The 18803-nt window shown below is 36.9% G+C and overlaps 1 protein-coding gene across 14 annotated transcripts in view; it reads right to left on the bottom strand.

Moving 5' to 3' along the window:
- GPR19 (G protein-coupled receptor 19) overlaps nucleotides 1-18803 on the bottom strand; it is a 70813-nt gene that overhangs the window by 37021 nt on the left and 14989 nt on the right. For 6 of the 14 annotated variants that reach the window (XR_012470189.1, XR_012470191.1, XR_012470194.1 and 3 more), the window contains 3 exons: nucleotides 12643-12789; nucleotides 2580-2712; nucleotides 1455-1526 (listed from right to left, as the gene is read on the bottom strand). The gene's annotated coding sequence lies outside the window, so the exon portion shown is untranslated. Of the gene's footprint in view, nucleotides 1-1454; nucleotides 2196-2579; nucleotides 2713-12642; nucleotides 12790-18803 lie in introns of those variants that run through there. The other 8 variants (XR_012470197.1, XR_012470196.1, XR_012470190.1 and 5 more) reach the window with 4 other exon arrangements.

Here is an 18803-nt window from a genome sequence, read left to right as displayed (position 1 = left end):
ATTTGTAATCTCCTCAGATTGGGTGGAGATCCCCATTACCATTGATTCATTGTTTAAGGTTTAAATTTGTATCCTGATCTCCTTAGGCTTTACCCTCTACCTAATTCCAGGTCCAGTGTAGGGGAAGGGAATTCACCTTTTGCCTCTGGATGAGAGGCAAGACCGAAAAACCTGGGTTGGACTAGAGCTCAGGGCCGCCAGTCTTCTCTGACCTGTGGACCTGTGGCCCAGCCATTGTTGATTGGCTGCTCGTGCTCTCTCTCTCTCTCTCTCTCTCTCTCTCTCTCTCTCTCTCTCTCTCTCTCTCTCTCTCTCTCTTCCCCCCCTTCCTATGTCTTGTAACCTTTTAAATGAATTTTTATTTTATTTCCACCCTTGCTTTCCTGAGTCTGAACTCAAGTAGCCAGTGGCTACACAATTGTCTAATATTTTGTATTTGTCTGGATTTATTCTGCACATATTTTTTCTATATATTTACTCTCATTTCCATTAGAATGTAACCTTAATGTCCAGAGTGATTATCTCATTGCATTTTTATTCCCAGTGCCCAGCATATTTCCTGGCATATTGTGGACATTTCATAATTATTTTTGGCTTGAGAAAGATAACTTAAGTTCTAGTCTCAGCTTTACTTTTTCCTAGACTTTTTTTAGAGCACTTTGTTACCATGGTACCATGGTAAAAGGTTCCCAGGTCAGGGGAACACCAAGCAAAAGGAAGGAATAAGTTGCCAATTATTAGGTGATTAGGGCTATGTAAGCAACCACCTGGGGATAATTAACAAGACATATAATCCATTCTATAAACTGCTCTAGGCATTTTTTTAGCAGTTCATAAATCAGTTATAAATCCTGAATTGGTCAAATGCACTTTATATTATTTGAAGTAATCTGGTGATTATTACATTCTCCATTTCACTATAAGAGATTCTTGTTGCAAATAGCCTCTCCACCTCTGAAAACTAAGTGATCTCTTTAGTCATATTACCCTAATGTTTCAGATTCTAATTTTCCTTTCAGAGTTGGCCTAAAGTATCAGACCTCTTATTAGAGAAACCTGACAAGGTTCACAAGGCACATCTGCCTAAATACTCTAAACTTCCTCAATATTCTTTGAGAACATCATGTTTTGAGTAGATTAAAAAGGATGATTCTGAATTTTACTGCAGACAAAATTAGGTTTTATTAACGTGATTCTGTCCCCTCTCCCCCACATGCATATCTCCTAGGATTCATTGAAAACCAGTTCTTTCAAGTGATCAATTTTCCACATAAAATCTCTGTCAAATTTCCTCTCAACAGAAACCTTTCTTCATTTATTGAATGTTTTACATAAAATCTCTAGTCTAAAAGACCCTAACCAGGATCCAAGGAGGTCCTGGAGGGGGAAAAACACACTGTGTTGGCTGAAACAGATTTTAATCCCTTCTTTTGTGCAGGGTACCTATCACCTACCTTGCTCATGACCTGATCTCAGATGTCTTCTCTTTGCGTGCTCTCTGCCAGTAATTCCCCTGGAACAAGAATCTAGAAAAAAACCACAGATCACAGGAGAAGCTTTGGAGCATATTCATGTCTATTCTCTGCTTTCCCCTGGCTCATTGCCTGCTTCCTGGTATAGAGACAGGATGACGTTTTGCAGGGTTGACTACTAAACCATCCTCCCGCCCCCATCCTCACTCTTTATGCCCCTCCCTTTTTTCTTTCCAGGGCTCTGGAATGTGTCACATGGGAAATCGATCATGTGGCTTAGTGGAAGAATCTAACCATCTCCCTACCCCCTCCCTTTCAGCAGCAGAAATATCTGAACTAGATTGGTGGTTCTAGGCAAGAAACTGCATGAAAAGAGGAGCATTTACTAGGGGACAAAGGAAGCCCCATTTCCTTTCTGTTTTCCATCTCAGGTTTTCAGTTGAATTTTCCAAGATTTTCAGGTTAGGGATGAAAATAGTACTTTCTCCCCCATCATTATTCCATCTTACTCTCTAATTACCAAGAAAATGTATCTGGTCATTGAAGAGAATAGTTACTCTGACTTCAGAGAGGATATTCCTTGAACTTGTCTCAGAACATTCTTACCCCAAGGACAATATCTTCAGCACCAAGGACAGCATTGTTCCACCTGCCCCAGAGGTGATTAAAGAATTAATTGATTTCACCCTTTGGTGAAATATAGTTTATTGCCCTGGGAGTAATCACAAGTCAGAATATATATATATATATATATATATATATATATATATATATATATATATATATATATATATCTCCTTCCATTAACTGATTGATTATGCAACACAATGTGCTTCATTTCCCTTTGAAACAAGGGTCACTCCTCCTCTGCTTTGCTCCCCAATCAACTCCACCCCTGCATTTTCCTGTTGAAACTTTTAGAATATCTGGATTGCAGGGCAGGGGAGGTTTTATAGAGGATAGATATCATACTAGATTTACACCTATATTCCTGTATATATATATATGTATGCATTTATAATTATGTAAATATGAACAGATGTGTTCTTGTGCATATTTATGAATCGTTATCCTCTTCCCTAGGGCCTCAAAGAAAGTAGGATTTACAAAGTAGAAAGGAAGCCTCTAGCTGTGTATTTAGCATCCATGCAGCTCAGCTGATGTCCCAGTTGCCATGGTGTTGTGTAACTACTGAAGAGGATGATTTCTTTCAATGATGGTCACCATGGGACCCCAGCAACTGAAGAAAGGCAGAGAGAAAAGGATTTAATGGATGAAGGGGACTTTCAATTAACATTCTTAGAGCCAAATTTACCTAATGGGCCCTTTCACTACTGGATTGTTACTGACCCTGTACCCTGAAAAGACCCCAAGAATTAATATGGAGACTGCAAACTTAACTCATCCCATCCCCCATCACTTCTAACCTAGAAAAGCAATTTAAAAAAGTACAAATGGATGAAAGCATTAGCTTCACAAAATAATCCTGTAAAGAACATGAGAAATAGATTCTTATTCAGATAGATTTCATGATTTGATATCTGGAATATCTAGATATTTTAAGCTTAGTATTTTATTTATAAAAAACCGAATAATAATTTTATTTTCTTTAATTAAAATGGCAACTATTGTCTATAGGAAGTACTAGTATTTTAGTGAATGGTTGAATTAAAATTTAAATACAATAAACTTTGAGAAAAGTATTCTTTTGGCATCATTTGGACTATCTCACTGTCAAAAATCAGGCTTGGCTGATCTCTAATCACTTGTTAAGATAATTGTAAGCATATACATTTTGGGAAAATTGTTTTGCAAAAATTTGCTAAAATTCAGGCCCCCAACTGAAGGCATCCTTTTTTCACATATTATTTTTAAAAAGCCACACTTGGCTTATTGTTTTGTCCTCTGAAAGTAACTTTGTTATTTAACAGAACATTTTTTAAAAAGTAAAAGCCATTCAATAGAGCATTGTAAAATATATGAAATATGCCATTTTGGCTTGTTCTATATTGAAGAAAATCTACTTTTAAAACAGCATCAGAGGTTATCTAATTCAATATGTAATCAAATCATGGAACTCTTCTACAACTCAGGACAGGGTTATTATATAACCTCTGCTTAAAGACCTTTAATGGAAAGAAATTCACAATCCTGGAGGTTGACCCAGTCCATTGTGGGTTAACTATTAGGAAATGTTTCCTTGAGTTGAGACAAAATTTGTATCCTTAACATAAATAAATCAGTGCCTTTACAGAACTGGGTATACAGATATATCTCAACACATTTCATGCACATCATAAAGTCAGCCAATATTATAAATCATGTTAAAATATGTTATCCCATCCCCTCCTAATATTATGCTCACTTTTGTGTAAATATATCACAATTTCTTTAGGAAAATGAGCCAGATAGACTAAATGAATCAAATTGTAAAGTTATTTTCTTTTTTTTTTTACTTCGAGTCTCAGACTCTTTTAAAAATGCTCAGAGAGATTATTAGATTGGATTATTTACATTGTTTCTTCACGACAAAGAGTAAAGTGAATATATGAGTTTTGGGGGGTAGAACTGAGTAGCAGTACTAGTGTAGATACATGTAACAAAGTTTCTGAGGAAGGGAATTTAATACCTCTAGCATGGTTCTTTTCACCTCACAAAAAAAAAATGATCTTTCCATTTACTGATTTTATTTATTTACCATCTATTAAATTTTGTGTTTACCATTTTTGGAAACAATGCTTTTTTGGATTAACTGTCTTCATCATCACCCTCACTGCTATCCTCCAGTATCATTATATAACCTATCTTTTCTCCTTATCCTACTATGTGGGATAATACCAATGATTGATTCCAGAGCCAATGGAAAAAATGGTAGCTCTGAGAGAACATATTCCTTTTACTCCTGACACAGCTAGAAAAAAAGTACAATTTAGAAATGTGAATAAAATGAACCTTTTAGAAAATATCAGCATGAGAGGACAATTGATAATGCTCAGACAGGAGCACACAAGATCAGCCCCTATTTCATCTTTATCCTGACCAGTGAGCCCTTCAGCACACCTTTTTAAGGTACTCAAATAAACTTTTCTAATTCTCATACAATTTTACCTGAAACCCCACAAAATTTTCTCAACAACCAAAGATGAGATTTCTGCTCTCAAAATTATCCATATATATATATATATATATATATATATATATATATATATATATATATTTGAAATAGCACAGTCATCCATTAGTAGATTTTTGAGGACTTCATGGAGGTATTTAGAAGTTTATGACTGTCTTCCATGGTTGGTTCTTGTCCTTTGTTATTGAAGAAGACCAAATTGACATCGCTATGTTTGAGCCAAATTATAGTGTGTTTGACTGTGACTGATCAGACAAATACGAACTAGGAATGCTCTGCCATAGGTATGCCACAAATAGTCCTTCTGAACCCCTGAGGTGGGTAGTCTAAAATTATGTATGTCACATTTCCTTTTAGCTGCTTCAATTTTGCCTTCCTCATACAGTGCAGCACCCTCTCTGATGAGGGCACACCATTCTGGGCAGTCCCGTGCCAGTGTCTCCCAAGCTGTACAATCAATTCTAGAATTCTTCAATGAGACTTTCAGGGTATCTCAGTATTGGTTCTTCTGACCCCCTTGTGAGTGCTTTCCCTGTGTGAGTTCTCCATAAAATAGTTTTTTTGGCAATTTTTTTTCTGGCATTCTAACTGGATTGCAGTTTCACTCTCTGTAGTCATGTTGGAATGCTAGGCAGTTTAACTCAAGAAAGAACCTCAATGTCTGGTATCTTCTTCTGCCAAGTGATCTTCAGAATCTTCCTAAGACAATTCAAATGGAAGCGATTTAGGTTTTTTTTTTTTTTTTTGGATTTTTGCAAGGCAAAGGGGGTTAAGTGACTTGCCCAAGGCCACACAGCTAGGTAATTATTAAGTGTCTGAGGTGGGATTTGAACTCAGGTAGGTACTCCTGACTCCAGGGCTGATGCTCTATCCTGTGCCACTTAGTACTTGATTCAGTTTCTTGACATGGTGCTGGTAGACTGTCTAGGTTTCACAGGCTTATAGAAATGAATACAGTACAATAGCTCTGTAGACCTTCAATTTGTTAGTCAGTCTATTACCTCTACTCTCCCATACTTTCTTTTGGAACTTCCCAATACTGAGTTAGCTCTGGCAAAGAGTATCTCAACTTCATTGTCAATGTGTACCTCCTTGGAAAGGACTCTGCCAAGTTAAGTAAATTTATCCACATTACTCAAAACTTCTCTCTTTGCTGAAATCAATGGTTCCACATATGGATGGTTGTGATGCTGGCTGATAGAGCACCTGTGTTTTCTTGGTGCTAATTGTTAGACTAAAATTAGCACAAACAGCAGAGAATCAATCTATATTTTGTTACATCTCAGTTTCAGAAGCTACATTAAGTGCACAATCATCTGCAAATTTGCCAAGTTATATGGCATGAAGAGGTTATCCCTCAAGAATTCAAGGATGCCACCATTGTCCATCTCTATAAAGGTAAAGGGAATAGATTGTCCTGTGACAATCACAGGGACATTTGTCATTGCTGGTAAGATTCTTGCCAGGGTCCCTCTCAATAGGCTGATCCTTAAGCTGGAAGATGCCAGTGTGGCTTCAGAAAGGAGGAACAGTTGATAGGTTGTATGTTGCTCGACAACTCCAGGAAAAATGCCAGAAACAGAACAGAGTCTGTAGACAACATTTGTAGATGTGAGCAAGGCCTTTGCAACCATCAGTTGTGAGAGTTTATGGAAAATTATGTCAAAATTTGGTTGCCTGGAGAAGTTCATCAGTATTATACATCAATTTCATGATGGCATGCATGCGGACTGTATTCTTGAGACTTCCTAGTCACCAATGGAGTGAAACAAGAATATGTCCTTACTCCCATGTTATCAAATGCCTTCAATGAGGATGATGAACATGGCCTCAAAATTAGCTACTACATTGATGGTAAATTCTTCAACTTGAAAAGGTTACAAGTCAAGACCAAAGTGGAGGGAGTATTAGTGTATGATCTTCTGTTTGCAGATGATTGTGCACTCAGTGCAGCCTCTGAAACTGAGATGCAAGAAAGTATGGACTGATTCTCTGCTGCTTGTGCTGTCTTTCATAGTTATGACAAGGATATGGATTAGAAATAGAGCTATTGCCCTAAAACCAAACCCTGCCTGATATGTTTTTTGTAAGGTCTAAGAACTAAGAATGGTTTTTACATTTTTAAATAATGCTTTAAAGTATTTAAATATGTAAAAAATTCTTAGCTTACTGGACCTACAAAAATTGGTGGCAGTAGGATTTTGGTCACTGGATGAGATTTGTACCTCCTTTGGAACAGTAATCTAAGATCTTCTGTTCACAGTACAGAACCAATATGGTGAAGCCACTTTCCTGGATAACTTTGAGAAGATCTTGGTGGACTCAATTTGGGACAAATTCAATAATACAAATGTATTGGATGATTGGACAATGAAAACTCAGTCCTTAAAGTATGTACGGTATTTGCTACCTTTTAAGTAGAGCCTCCTTCTAGAAATGGGTGATAATCTGTAGTGGTTATCATAGTGCCCTATACCTGATTCAGAGCATAGGTATTCTGTGACTAGCATGGTAACTAAAAAGCCTTTTAATTGGCTGCTGAGCTGGAGCTGTGGATTCACATAAAAGATTTAAATGGAGGAACTCATTTCCCCATATACTCCCTCCCCTCCCCTCCTCACCCATACCCCCTCCACTACTCTCTCTACTCTCAAGTAAGAAGGGAGAAATGATGAAACATTCTAGGTGGTAAAATTCTTTATGCATCTGATCATCATGTGATTATGAACACATGGTGTTTTGTTTCTTTTGTCTTTGATATCTTTCCTGATCCAAGGTTAATAAGTGTTATATACAGAATGATTTTTTTGAACTTCAAAAAGTTGGAAGAGCTACCAGTGATCCATGAGTGGAGAGTAGAGTCTATCATAGTTGTTGTAGCTAAGTCTGTTGAGGAACCAGCTTTGAAGAGCAAACCACTTGATCTGATTTAGTTGAGAATTGACTGGATAGTATTATATGAATATTTCTTTTCTTTTTTTGGGGGGGGGGGTGTTTGCAAGCAATAGGATTAAGTGCCTTCCCAAGGTTACACAGCTAAGTAAGTAATAGTTGTCTGAGACCAGAGTTGAACTCAGGTTCTCCTGACTCCAGGGCCAGTACTCTATCCACTGTGCCACCTTAGCTGCCCCTTTTATGAACATTTCTTAAGTGACTACTACATGCAAAACACTGAGCTAGGTCCTGGGGATGCAATGACAAAAATAGATAGCCCCGCCCTAAAACAACTTGCATTTCATTTGGGGGTGCATCAAAAGTCTAAGTAAGTGTTAAGTACAAGAAAAACTGAAGAGAGTACCTACAACTATAGAGTGAAATGGGGTAGAAGGGAAGACCATGAAAAATGGTGACACTTGAATTGTTTTTCTTAGAAGACAAAGATTCTGAGAGGTAGAGATCAAGAGTAAGTGTATTCTAGTCATGGAGAATGATGTTTGTCCTTCATCCTCAAAGAAGACCATGAAATCAAGGAGGAGATGATGTCATGACAAGCACATGTGAATTTGAATGAATGTGCTAAGTCACCAACCTTACTTTCTCCTCCAGAGTCATCTGGATCCAGTGGCCAGATAGGAATCAAGAACAACTAGAGATGGCCCTGGATGCAAAGCAAGCAGGGCTAAGTGACTTGCCCAAGGTCACAGCTAGTAAGTGGCAATTGTCTGAGGCTGGATTTGAACTCATGTCCTCCTGACTCCAAGTCCAGTGTTCTGTCCACTGTAGCACCAAGCTGTCCTTCAGTCATGGGGGTCATCTTTGATGAGTGCAAGAAGGCAGGAAATAGAATATTAAATTCTGGGATCAGCTAGTAGGACAGTTTGGCTGGAACAGAGAGTTTGTGAAGGGAAATGATATCAAGTCTAGCAGGAAAAGCAGCTGGAGACAAACTGTGGAGGGCATTAAACATTAGGCTGTTTGTATTTTATCCAATGACTAATTAAAAGTCATTGAAGATTTTTGAGCTGGGGAAAAGCATGGGACAATTTATGACTCAGGAAAAGAATTCTAGCAATTATGTGTAGAATGAATTGCATGGAGGAGAGAAAGGAAATGATTCCAAATGGGAGGCTTTTGCCATTGGTTGGGGGGGCGGGGGAAGGGCTTGAACTAAGGTGGTGCTTATGTGATTACAAAGAAAGGAACAAGATAAAAGTAATGGCATGGAGATACATGAGTAAGACTGCAACTAAATTCATATGGATAAAGAGAAGAGGATTAAGTCAAGCATTACTTGAGATCCTGAAGCTAGTTAATTGGGACAATGGTGCTGCTTAGTATGGTACTTTGTAGAATATAATAGTTGTTTAATAAATAAATACTTGATGATTGGTGCCTTCAATAGAAATAAGTTTGTGTAGGAGGGACAAGGTTCAAGGTGAAGGTGGAAATAATGAATTATTTTGTGGCCATGAGTTTGAAATTCCTACAAGACATCCAGGAAAACATACCTTGTAGGCATTTGATAATGAATGACTTTAGATCAGGTGTGATATTGGGAATGAATATATAGACTGAGAAGTCATTTGGGTAGCTATGATATCATAGCTACCCAAACGACTACAAGGTATGTTTTCCTGGATATTTTGTAGGAATTTCAAATTGTTATGAAGGTGATAAAATAATTAAGAGAGCATACACAGAGAAAACAAGAGGACTCAGGACAAAACTCTAGGAAACAGAAAAGGGTAATCCAGCAAAAGAGTCTGAGTAGTCAGATAAGTAGAAGAACCAGTACAGAGTCAAACCATGGAGGCCAAGCAGAGAAAATTTCTAGAATGATAAGGTTGGTCAATATTAAAGGCTCCTGAGAGATCAAGGAGGATAAGATCTGAGAAAATGCCTGGATTCAGGCATTTAAGAGATTACTGGCAATATTGAAGAGAGTAGTTTTAGTCAAGTGGTAGAAACCAAATTGCAAAGTACTAAGAAGTGACTAATGGTATGGAAGAAGCATAGAATATTATTTTAGGGGTTTGACAATAAAAGAGAGAAGAGATATAAAATTATAGCTTTCCTTCACATATCCATTTAACAAGCATTAATTTAGCACCTAGGACAGCTAGGTGGTTCAGTGAATAGAATGCTGTACCTGGAGACAGGAAGACTCATTTTCCTGAGTCCAAATTTGACCTCAGACATTTACAGCTGTGTAACCCAAGTCACTTAACCCTATCTGTCTCACTTCCTCATTTGCAAAATGAACTAGAGAAGAAAATGGCAAATCACTGCAATATCTTTGCCAAGATCAGTTCAAATGGAGTGATGAAGAGTCATACACAACTGAACAACAAATTTAAGTACCCACAATGTTCCAGATAAAAACTAAAATGAAATAGTTTCTGTGCCCAAGAGTTTACATTCTGTTGGGGAAAAAAAAACTATATAGGTTCATAGGACCAAAGATTTTAGAAAAAGAAAGGACCATAGGGCCATCTGTTCAGCCTCTTCATTTTACAGGTGTGGAAATTGGACAACAGAGGTTAAATAACTCAGTCACAGAGATAGTAAGTAGAAGAACCCTTGTACTCTAAATTGAAATCCATTGACCTTTTTCGATTTGCTCAGTGATAGCAATATTTCACTTGTGACTTAAAGAACATTTTTTCAGATCATTTACAAATCAATGGGCATCCTTTACTTTTAAACTTGCCAATAAATTGTTATAGTCTGTTTTGTGAAGATTATTTTCTTGTATTTAAAGTGGCATTGGTCATTTAAAAATATTTCATTACCAATTGTGAACTTTGGGTTCCAAGAGCAAATAAGTTATAGGAAGGACTGTTGCAGGAATGAGATTTCCCAGTAGAAGATGGTGCATGAAAATCTGGGCAAGAATGTCTAAAGTCAATGCTGTCTTCTGTGGGGCCATTCCAAGGACCAAAGATTAAAAGCAGAGATCTCCAGTTAACTGGTTGCAGAAGGAAACAGGATGAGATGAGATGGTCAATAAGGATCTATCAGACACTTATGCTATAACTAGGCACTGTAAGCTCACAATCTAATGTGGGAAATGGCATCTACACAGCTCTCTACAAATAAGATGTACACAGGTTAAATCATCTAGGGTTTTAGGCTTTTGTCCCAGTTCTGAGAAACCAGGGTAGAGAGTGAGTTTGAAGTTCTTGATAATTGGAGTTCTCACTTGTTATGACCCTCTTGTTCAGAGTGCTGGCTCACTTCAGAGCTATTTGAAGGAGCTAATGTTGCCTTCTTTGGAATGGTTCCTATTGAACTTTTTCTCTCAGTCTATTTACTTTAGATTACTTGTATTATCCCTCTATCAGATTCCATAGGTTGTCACTGTTGTTATTGTTGATTTTCTTTTTTTGTAATACAATTTGGATTAGGATTTCTTTTTCTTTTTTGCGTTTATAATTAGTCTATTTGGGATCTTATTCATATATTATCTGTGATATGTATGGGAGAGTTGGGCTTCAATATGACCTTTCATGTTGAGATCTTTACTAAAAGTCACCCAAGATTACTTCCCATGTTGCTGAATTGTCTTCATAAAGGGCAATGATCAATGTCCTATAATTCCAAAAGATTGATTGAGGAATTTTCCCATTGTTGTTAGGCAGCAGCTAATACAGCCAAGGGAATGTTGGACTGGAGTTAGGAAAACCTGAGCTTAAATCCAACCTTAGGCATTTCCCTGTTGAGCAACCCTGTACAACAGACTTAACATCCATTTGCATCTGTTTTTTCCTCTGTAAAGTTGGGGAAAATAATATGGATATCATGAATGAAAATAATATGGATCTCAGAGCTGTTGTGAGGATTAAATGATATAATACATTCAAAGTGCTTGGGGGCAGCGAGGTGGCGCAGTGGATAAAGCACTGGCCCTGGAGTCAGGAGTACCTGGGTTCAAATCTGGGCTCAGACACTTAATAATTACCTAGATGTGTAGCCTTGGGCAAGCCACTTAACCCCACTGCCTTGCAAAAAAAAAAGTCAATGTCAAAGTGCTTGGCAAACTTTAAGATGCTATGTAAATGCTATCTATCCTAGCTATTTATTGATCTATCTTATCTACCTATAGCATTATTATTATTATTATTACTAAAATTGTCAGATAACTTAATTTGATCAGATTGATAGCACCTCATTTAAACAAATACAAATTATTATGATATGAGTATTTGACGTAATAACTATGGCTTAGAATTATGAATTAAAATTATAATTAAATTTCATTCTTTTGACTTTTGCTGCCCTCTTGTGTGTATTTCAAAATGTGGCAAGTCCTGGTAGAAACTTTTAAAAACTCTTCTGAACCTCATTCAGTCTTATTACTAAAGCTCTCCTGTCCTCCAGTGGCCACAAATGGTCTAGCAAAAATGTTGTTTCTAGTCCATTAGCGAAATGAAGAACAAGCATGATAATATAATAGTTTCTAGGTCAGAAAAGTGATTTATGAGTAAAGAAAAAAGCAAGCAATACAAACTTCAATCAGCCTTAATTCACCCCAACCTCAACAGAACAAGAATTTGCTCAAAATCAAGAGTTAGGTAACAGGTAACACCTCTTCAAAAGTCATTTCTTGGAATGGAAAGAATATTGACCTTGGACTCAGAAGATGTAGGTTTGAATTTGGATTTGAGTTTCAGTTTCTTAATATGCAAAATTAAGGGGTTAGGCCAGATTTTTCTCTAAGGTCTCAATCAGCTACTTAGTTAATAAAAATCATGGCAATGAACAAATAGTAATTGGCCTGCTATGTCCAAAGCAATATGCAAAGTATTGGGGATATACATTTAAAAAATAATCCCCACCTTCAAAAAGCATATATATTTTATTTATTATAATAATAATCTGATGATACATTGTCTTTAATATTTACTATTTTAGCCAATCTAGAAGGAAGAGAACAAAAGGCCAAACAAAATAATCTGTATGTGTGATCACATCCAGAATTTTGATGATAAGGCTCACACTCATGTGAACATGTATTTAAACTGAGACTGGAAAAGTGTAGAGGGCTGACCTTAATTTGAGAAAGACTTAGGTATGAATCCTGTCTAAGATACTTACTTTCTGACTCCTGGCACATCTATTAACTTCTCAATGCTCTCTAATCTATGCCAGCAGAGATTTTCTTCATCAGGAAGTTCTCTATACCATTATGTCCCAGGGCCAGCCTGTCTGTCAGTCTGTCTGTCTGTCTGTCCATCTCTGTGGCTATGAAATAAAGTGGAAAGTCAAGAAGGGGCAGACTTGTTATTTCGTTGGGGTGGGGAACTTACCAGATGTGGAGAACAATTGATCTGTACCAAGTTGCCTGGGGAAGTAAAAGTTTAACTGATTTGTCCATGTATGTGTCTGGAATTCAGATCTTTGGACTCCAAGGTGGTGCCCCATCCATCATGACACGTTGCCTTTCAAACAACCATAGATGATAGGTAGGAATGATAGCTTTATATTTTAGGTTAACTTTGTACAGATAAAATCTGAAAGAATTGGAGAGGGAAATTTGGGGAGAACTTCCTTTCCATGAACTTTTATGAACAAAGAAGATAGTGAAGTTGAATAAATGTGAATTAATGGATATCATTCAAATCCTATTGTTTCTGAATTTCAGTCCTGCAAATTGTCATGCTATGCTTTTGATAGTAACCCAATATTTGTAGTGATTATTACTAATATTACTAAGATTGAAGGCTTAGTTTTTTTCCTGTTTATTTTCTATTCTCAAAATACATGTATTCTTGGCAATCTTGTACTTACTTCCCACATTTTACTTAGACAATAAGATTCTTTGCCTGAAGTAACTTGACTAAAGTTAGCTTTATATTTTTCTTTCTCTTTCAAATATTTATTCATTGATTTATTCAACATTTATTAACACTTCCCACTTGTCAAATATAGTGGTAAATGCTATGAGAGAAATAAAATTTAGATAAGTATCAGCTCTTCTCATGGAATTTACAGTTTAACAGGGAATGAGACATAAACAAGGGTAATTGTAAAATGCAACATTATATGATGAATTCATTTCAGAGAGGTATGTGAAGTCCATGTGTAATAAGTAGGCATGAATAGGAACAATCAGGGAATTTCATGGAAGAGGTGAGGTGGCACTTGAATTGGAGGAAAATGTGAGCAAAAGGATTGGGATTGTTGTTGTGGTTTGTTCTTTGTTCTTGAAGAGGACCAATGATAGTAGGAGAGTGATATCTTGACTGAAAAGTGAATTGGATTTATGTGAGGCCGGGTTGTGCAAAGTCATCAGTCTCCCTCTCTCCTACTCCAGGTCAACTTGAGATAAGGCCTCAGATAATTTTTTTTTTTTAGGTTTTTGCAAGGCAAATGGGGTTAAGTGGCTTGCCCAAGGCCACACAGCTAGGTAATTATTAACTGGCTGAGGCCAAATTTGAACTCAGGTACTCCTGACTCCAGGGCTGATGCTCTATCCATTGCGCCACCTAGCTGCCTCTCAGATAATTTTTAAGCTAAGGTCTTTCCCAGGTCTCAGTCTGTCTGAAGCTACACCTATTCAACATGTGTGTGTATATATATATATGTGTGTGTGTGTGTGTGTGTGTGTGTGTGTGTGTGATATATATATATGTGTGTGTGTGTGTGTGTATTTTATATTTTATATTTATATATTATGTGTGTGTATAGAGAATAATGCTCCCCAGAAAAAGCACTAGGAAAGGAAGCAGCAAAAGGAAAAGAGGGAAAGAAAAGGAAGAAGAGAGTAAAGAAGGTTAGGAAAGTTAGAAGGCAAGGGAGGGAAAAGATTCTAGGATACATGCCAAATTAAAGCTGCAGATCATAGAGAACTCCTGGCCAAGTTGATAATCTTTAGAGGAGGCAGACCATTCAGTTGCCACAAATCTAAAGCAGCAACACCCTTAAGTTTGTACCAAACCCAACAATGATCAAGAAATCCAGTGAAAAACTACAATATATTACTATTTCTACTCCAGAGCTTCAGAAGAGATCATTTAGACCTATGTGAGTAATAGGAAAAAGGTTAGAAAAGTACCAGCACAGGGTAGCACTAACCAGAGATATGAGTAGCCTGCAAGGGTCTATGAACTGAGTTAGCAATTGCAATTTAGTTAGCAATTTCCTCCAAGAAAGCTCCAGGATGATCAGAAAGCCCCTAAGATACAGATTGCTCACTGCTGCTCCATACAATAGCAGCATAGTACATAGCAAGGTAGTGCTCAGATTGGGATAGCACCCTGTCCTAAAATGACAGAGGCTTGAAGATCCAGCACTTTGAACCTTAAAGATCAAGGTGGGGAGGGAGGTAATTCTGGAGTTAAAGGTCAACTCAAGAACCTAGGTGACTATCACAAGACTATCACAGTCAAAGAGCACAGGAGGGGACAAAACCTGACCATGTTACAGGACTCCAGCTCAGAAACTAAATCTGTAAAGAAGAGCCAATCAAAAAACAATAACCAAAAAAAAAAAAAACCCTCAAAACAAAAAAAGGCTGACCTAAAAAAATTGCAAATCTAGAAATCCCCCTAAAGAAAGAATAAACTATAACAGCTGCAAGCAGAGATTTGAAGAAAAAAATGAACTTTCCACCAGAAGTACATGAATATCTACAAGAAATGGAGTAGGAGAGCAAAAAATTAAATAAAACCTCAGAGGAAAGAATTGGAAGGAGAAAAAATAAGCGGCAGCTAGGTGGTGCCATGGGGTAGAGCACTGGTCCTAGAATCAGAGTTCAAATCCAGCCACAGACATTTATTAGTTGAGTGACTCTGGGCAAGTTACTTAGCCCCACTTGCCATCTCTTCCCCCCCCCACCCCCCCAAAAAAAGAAAGAACAAATAACTTAGAAGAGAACATGACAAGTTATCCAGAAATGGATTCCCAGAAAATTAGATCAAGACTCTGGAGACCAAAAATAACATTAAAATATTACAAAAACAAAAGAAAATTTTTTTACATATTTTATCTTTTGAAAATTCACCTGGAAAATTAAATAAAGGAGGGAAAAATGTAAGAATCAACATATTCCCTGAAAACTAACAGTACTGCAAAAAAAAGAGGTTCAATGAAACATTTTTTGTAAATATACAGAAAAGGATAGTACAAACAGAAGTGTGAAGGTAATATATTAAATTTAGTTATATACTTAAAAAAGTCAAACTAAATGGAGATTCATAGTTACATAGAGTATCCTCTTTTTGCATTCCTTGTGTATAGAAATGTTTTTTTAAAGTTCAGAATCTTTAAAATGATAGATAACAGGGTCAAGGCAAGTGAAGTAAGAATGGGTCATATTAGGAGAACAGGAATGAATGAAGAGTAACTTTAATGTGAATGAGAGAATGGAACAGGCAGAAGTATAGCGTAGCATTCCTAATACAACTCCTACACCAACTAATAAGTTTAATTTAGACCTCAACTAGATAGGTTCTACTTTGGTATGATTTATTTAGCAATTGCAGAAACAAACTGGGTCCAATGTTCTCAGTAGCCAAAGACCCAGAACATTGATTTCTATACAGTTAATATGCAATTTGACACCCTCAGGATCATAGGGATTAAGACACTTGGTGTCTTATTGGTGGAGAGTATTAGGAAATACTGAGGTGAGAGGGAGAGGGGTAATTTGTGACATTTCTTAAGTCAGGTGACCTTTGGGCAGAGGAGTAAATGTTGTGATTTATCCAAAATCGGGTGATTTGTAAGTATCTGAAACATAGCTTTACAAAATGGTGGATAAAAGCAAAATAGAGTTACTAATATTATTTTTAAGTAAATCTTTAGAATGCTAAAGATAATCTTGGGGGTCAGGTAATGATTATCCAATGCTATTGGCTTGATACCTGACCAGAGAGTTTTACCCAAAATTTTCAGTTAAGTATTATTTAGTAAGGCAGCATGAAATTACTTTTTGAAAGAGTACCATTTATTAAGATTGTACAATAATAATGGTATAAAACTCAGAAAATTTCCCTTACACATGATGAATCTTTGGCCATCTTTTCTTGGCTCCTCATGCAGACCCTACTACCAGGTGGTCCAGGGACACTGCTAATATGATCATGAGAACATGAGGAGGTTCAATATCCTTCAAACTCTTAGAAGCTGAGAAGGTCCATCTCTGGTAAGAGAAGGTGGGAGTAGAAAGGATAGCTGGTTAAGCCTGAAATTAAGGTCTCATCTTCTCTCCCAGTTTTTCCTTAGGGGATTTATGGAAAAGCTTCACATTTAGGCCAATTCAATGCTTTTATGTAGGAGCCAGAGGACACAAAATCCCTCAGATAATTATAACAAATATCTTATTTGATGTGATTTCACTGCAACAAATATCTTTCAAAGTCTGCTCCTGACTTGTGGTCTATGATTTTTGGAGAAGGAATTCCCAAGTGCATAATAAGATGAACTAAGATATAGGCAAGTTGTAGGAAAAATAGAACTGAATAGAACATGAATGAAATTTCAGGAAGTTACAGAGTCATGCTGTTTGCAACTAAATTGAGGAGACTGATGAATGGCACTGGGAAACCAGTACCTCAGAAGATAGATTAGTTTGATGTAATCTACAGATAGAAATTCAAGGTTAGAGGACTTGATTTATTATAATGCTACAAAATATAGGATGTTCCAAAAGTTTTAGTCCTGTTTTAAGCTTTAAATAACTTCAATACTGTAGAACTTGCAATGTTGGTGTTTTGGTAACTACAGATATGTTCTTTGCTCTTTCTAACCAGGTGAATCTCTTTTTTTGGCAGACTTTCTGGAATATCAAAGAAACCAAAGTATCATATTTGAAATTATCTTGAAAAACTACCAGTTTACTTCATCTTCTATTGGGAGTATCATTGCCTCAATAGTAGACTAAGATTTAGAAGTCCAGGTGTATTAATCCTTGCCCTTGAATATAAATTTACTATATGTCAGTTAGAAATAATAATATCTAGTTAACTGGGTTGTTGTGAGGATTAGATGAGAAAATACAAGAAAAGTATAAAACACTTTAAAAATCATCATGTTATTTATGGAGAGAATAAGAACTCTACATCATCTTGTCCCATAGACTTTTTTTTAGGTTCATTTTTTTTTTTTTGCAAGGCAATAGGATTAAGTGGCTTGGCCAAGGCCACACAGCTAGGTAATTGTTAAGTGTCTGAGGCCAGATCTGAACTCAGGTACTCCTAACTCCAGGGTCAGTACTCTATCCACTCTGCCACCTAGCTATCACCCCCACCCCCCCAACAGACTTTTTAAAACTCTTCAATTTTACCCTGATCAGACAACATTTGGAATATGGTATTTAGTTTTGAACTGCACGGCTTAAGAGGGACATAATGGGGGTGATCAGAACTCCTGATTTGCTAAACAGTGCATGTCCAATGGGATGGGGCATTCCTTCTTGTCCCCTGCCTCAGGATGAACATATGATTTGCTGAGATGATACAGAGAACTCCTGATTGGTTCCCCAGGTGAATCAACAGTGATTAGAAATACAGTCAGGAAAGATGAAAACTTGTTGAGAGTTTCTTCTCTCACCCCATAGAGAGAGTTGAGGAAAAAAAAATGACTCTACTTTTCTCTTTTAGGATTCTTTCCCAGTACTTCAGTATTTCTCTCCTTTTGAATTCTATGAAAGTGGAGAAGTGTTGTCTCCCTAATCTGCCCTCCCTAATAGTAATAGAAACTGTCTTAAGAAGGTCTGAAAATGTCTTCAGTTCTCCAGCTGTCTTCTACCAGATTTTTGTTTCATTCCCTGAGTGCAGGTCAGATACTACAATTCTGAGAAATGGACTTTTCCAACAATGCAGAAAAATGAACATTTTCCAGCAATGGTGGTTACTTTATGAGTTCAAGAATTCCTGAATTGAGTGCCAGATGCCTATTAGGAGATTTTCTTATTAGCATGCCTCTCAAAGAATATGATCAACAGGATTTTCTTGTTGCATAAGACTTTAAGAAAGTTAGAGCAGAAAAGACTCAGGCTTTAACTCTATTAGTCCAAATTCAATGTTGGGATGAAATGAGGCATTTGTATACATTAATCAACTATTAATAAAAAGTTTATTTATTTTTAGCAGAGAAAGGATATGCAACAAGGATACTCTGATATTCCAGCACTCAGTTTTAGTTGATGTAGACTTCTGACCTTCTTATCTCTATATGGAAATTCATCTGGTCAGCAGGACAGGGTGTAATGACATCTAAAAAGGTCTTGGGAAATCTTTCAAGACTGGGCAATT

This window comes from Macrotis lagotis, chromosome 7 (genome assembly GCF_037893015.1).
Source record: "Macrotis lagotis isolate mMagLag1 chromosome 7, bilby.v1.9.chrom.fasta, whole genome shotgun sequence".
In the NCBI taxonomy this organism is placed as follows: Eukaryota; Metazoa; Chordata; class Mammalia; order Peramelemorphia; family Peramelidae; genus Macrotis; species Macrotis lagotis.
This window is presented reverse-complemented; position numbering and strand designations above follow the sequence as displayed.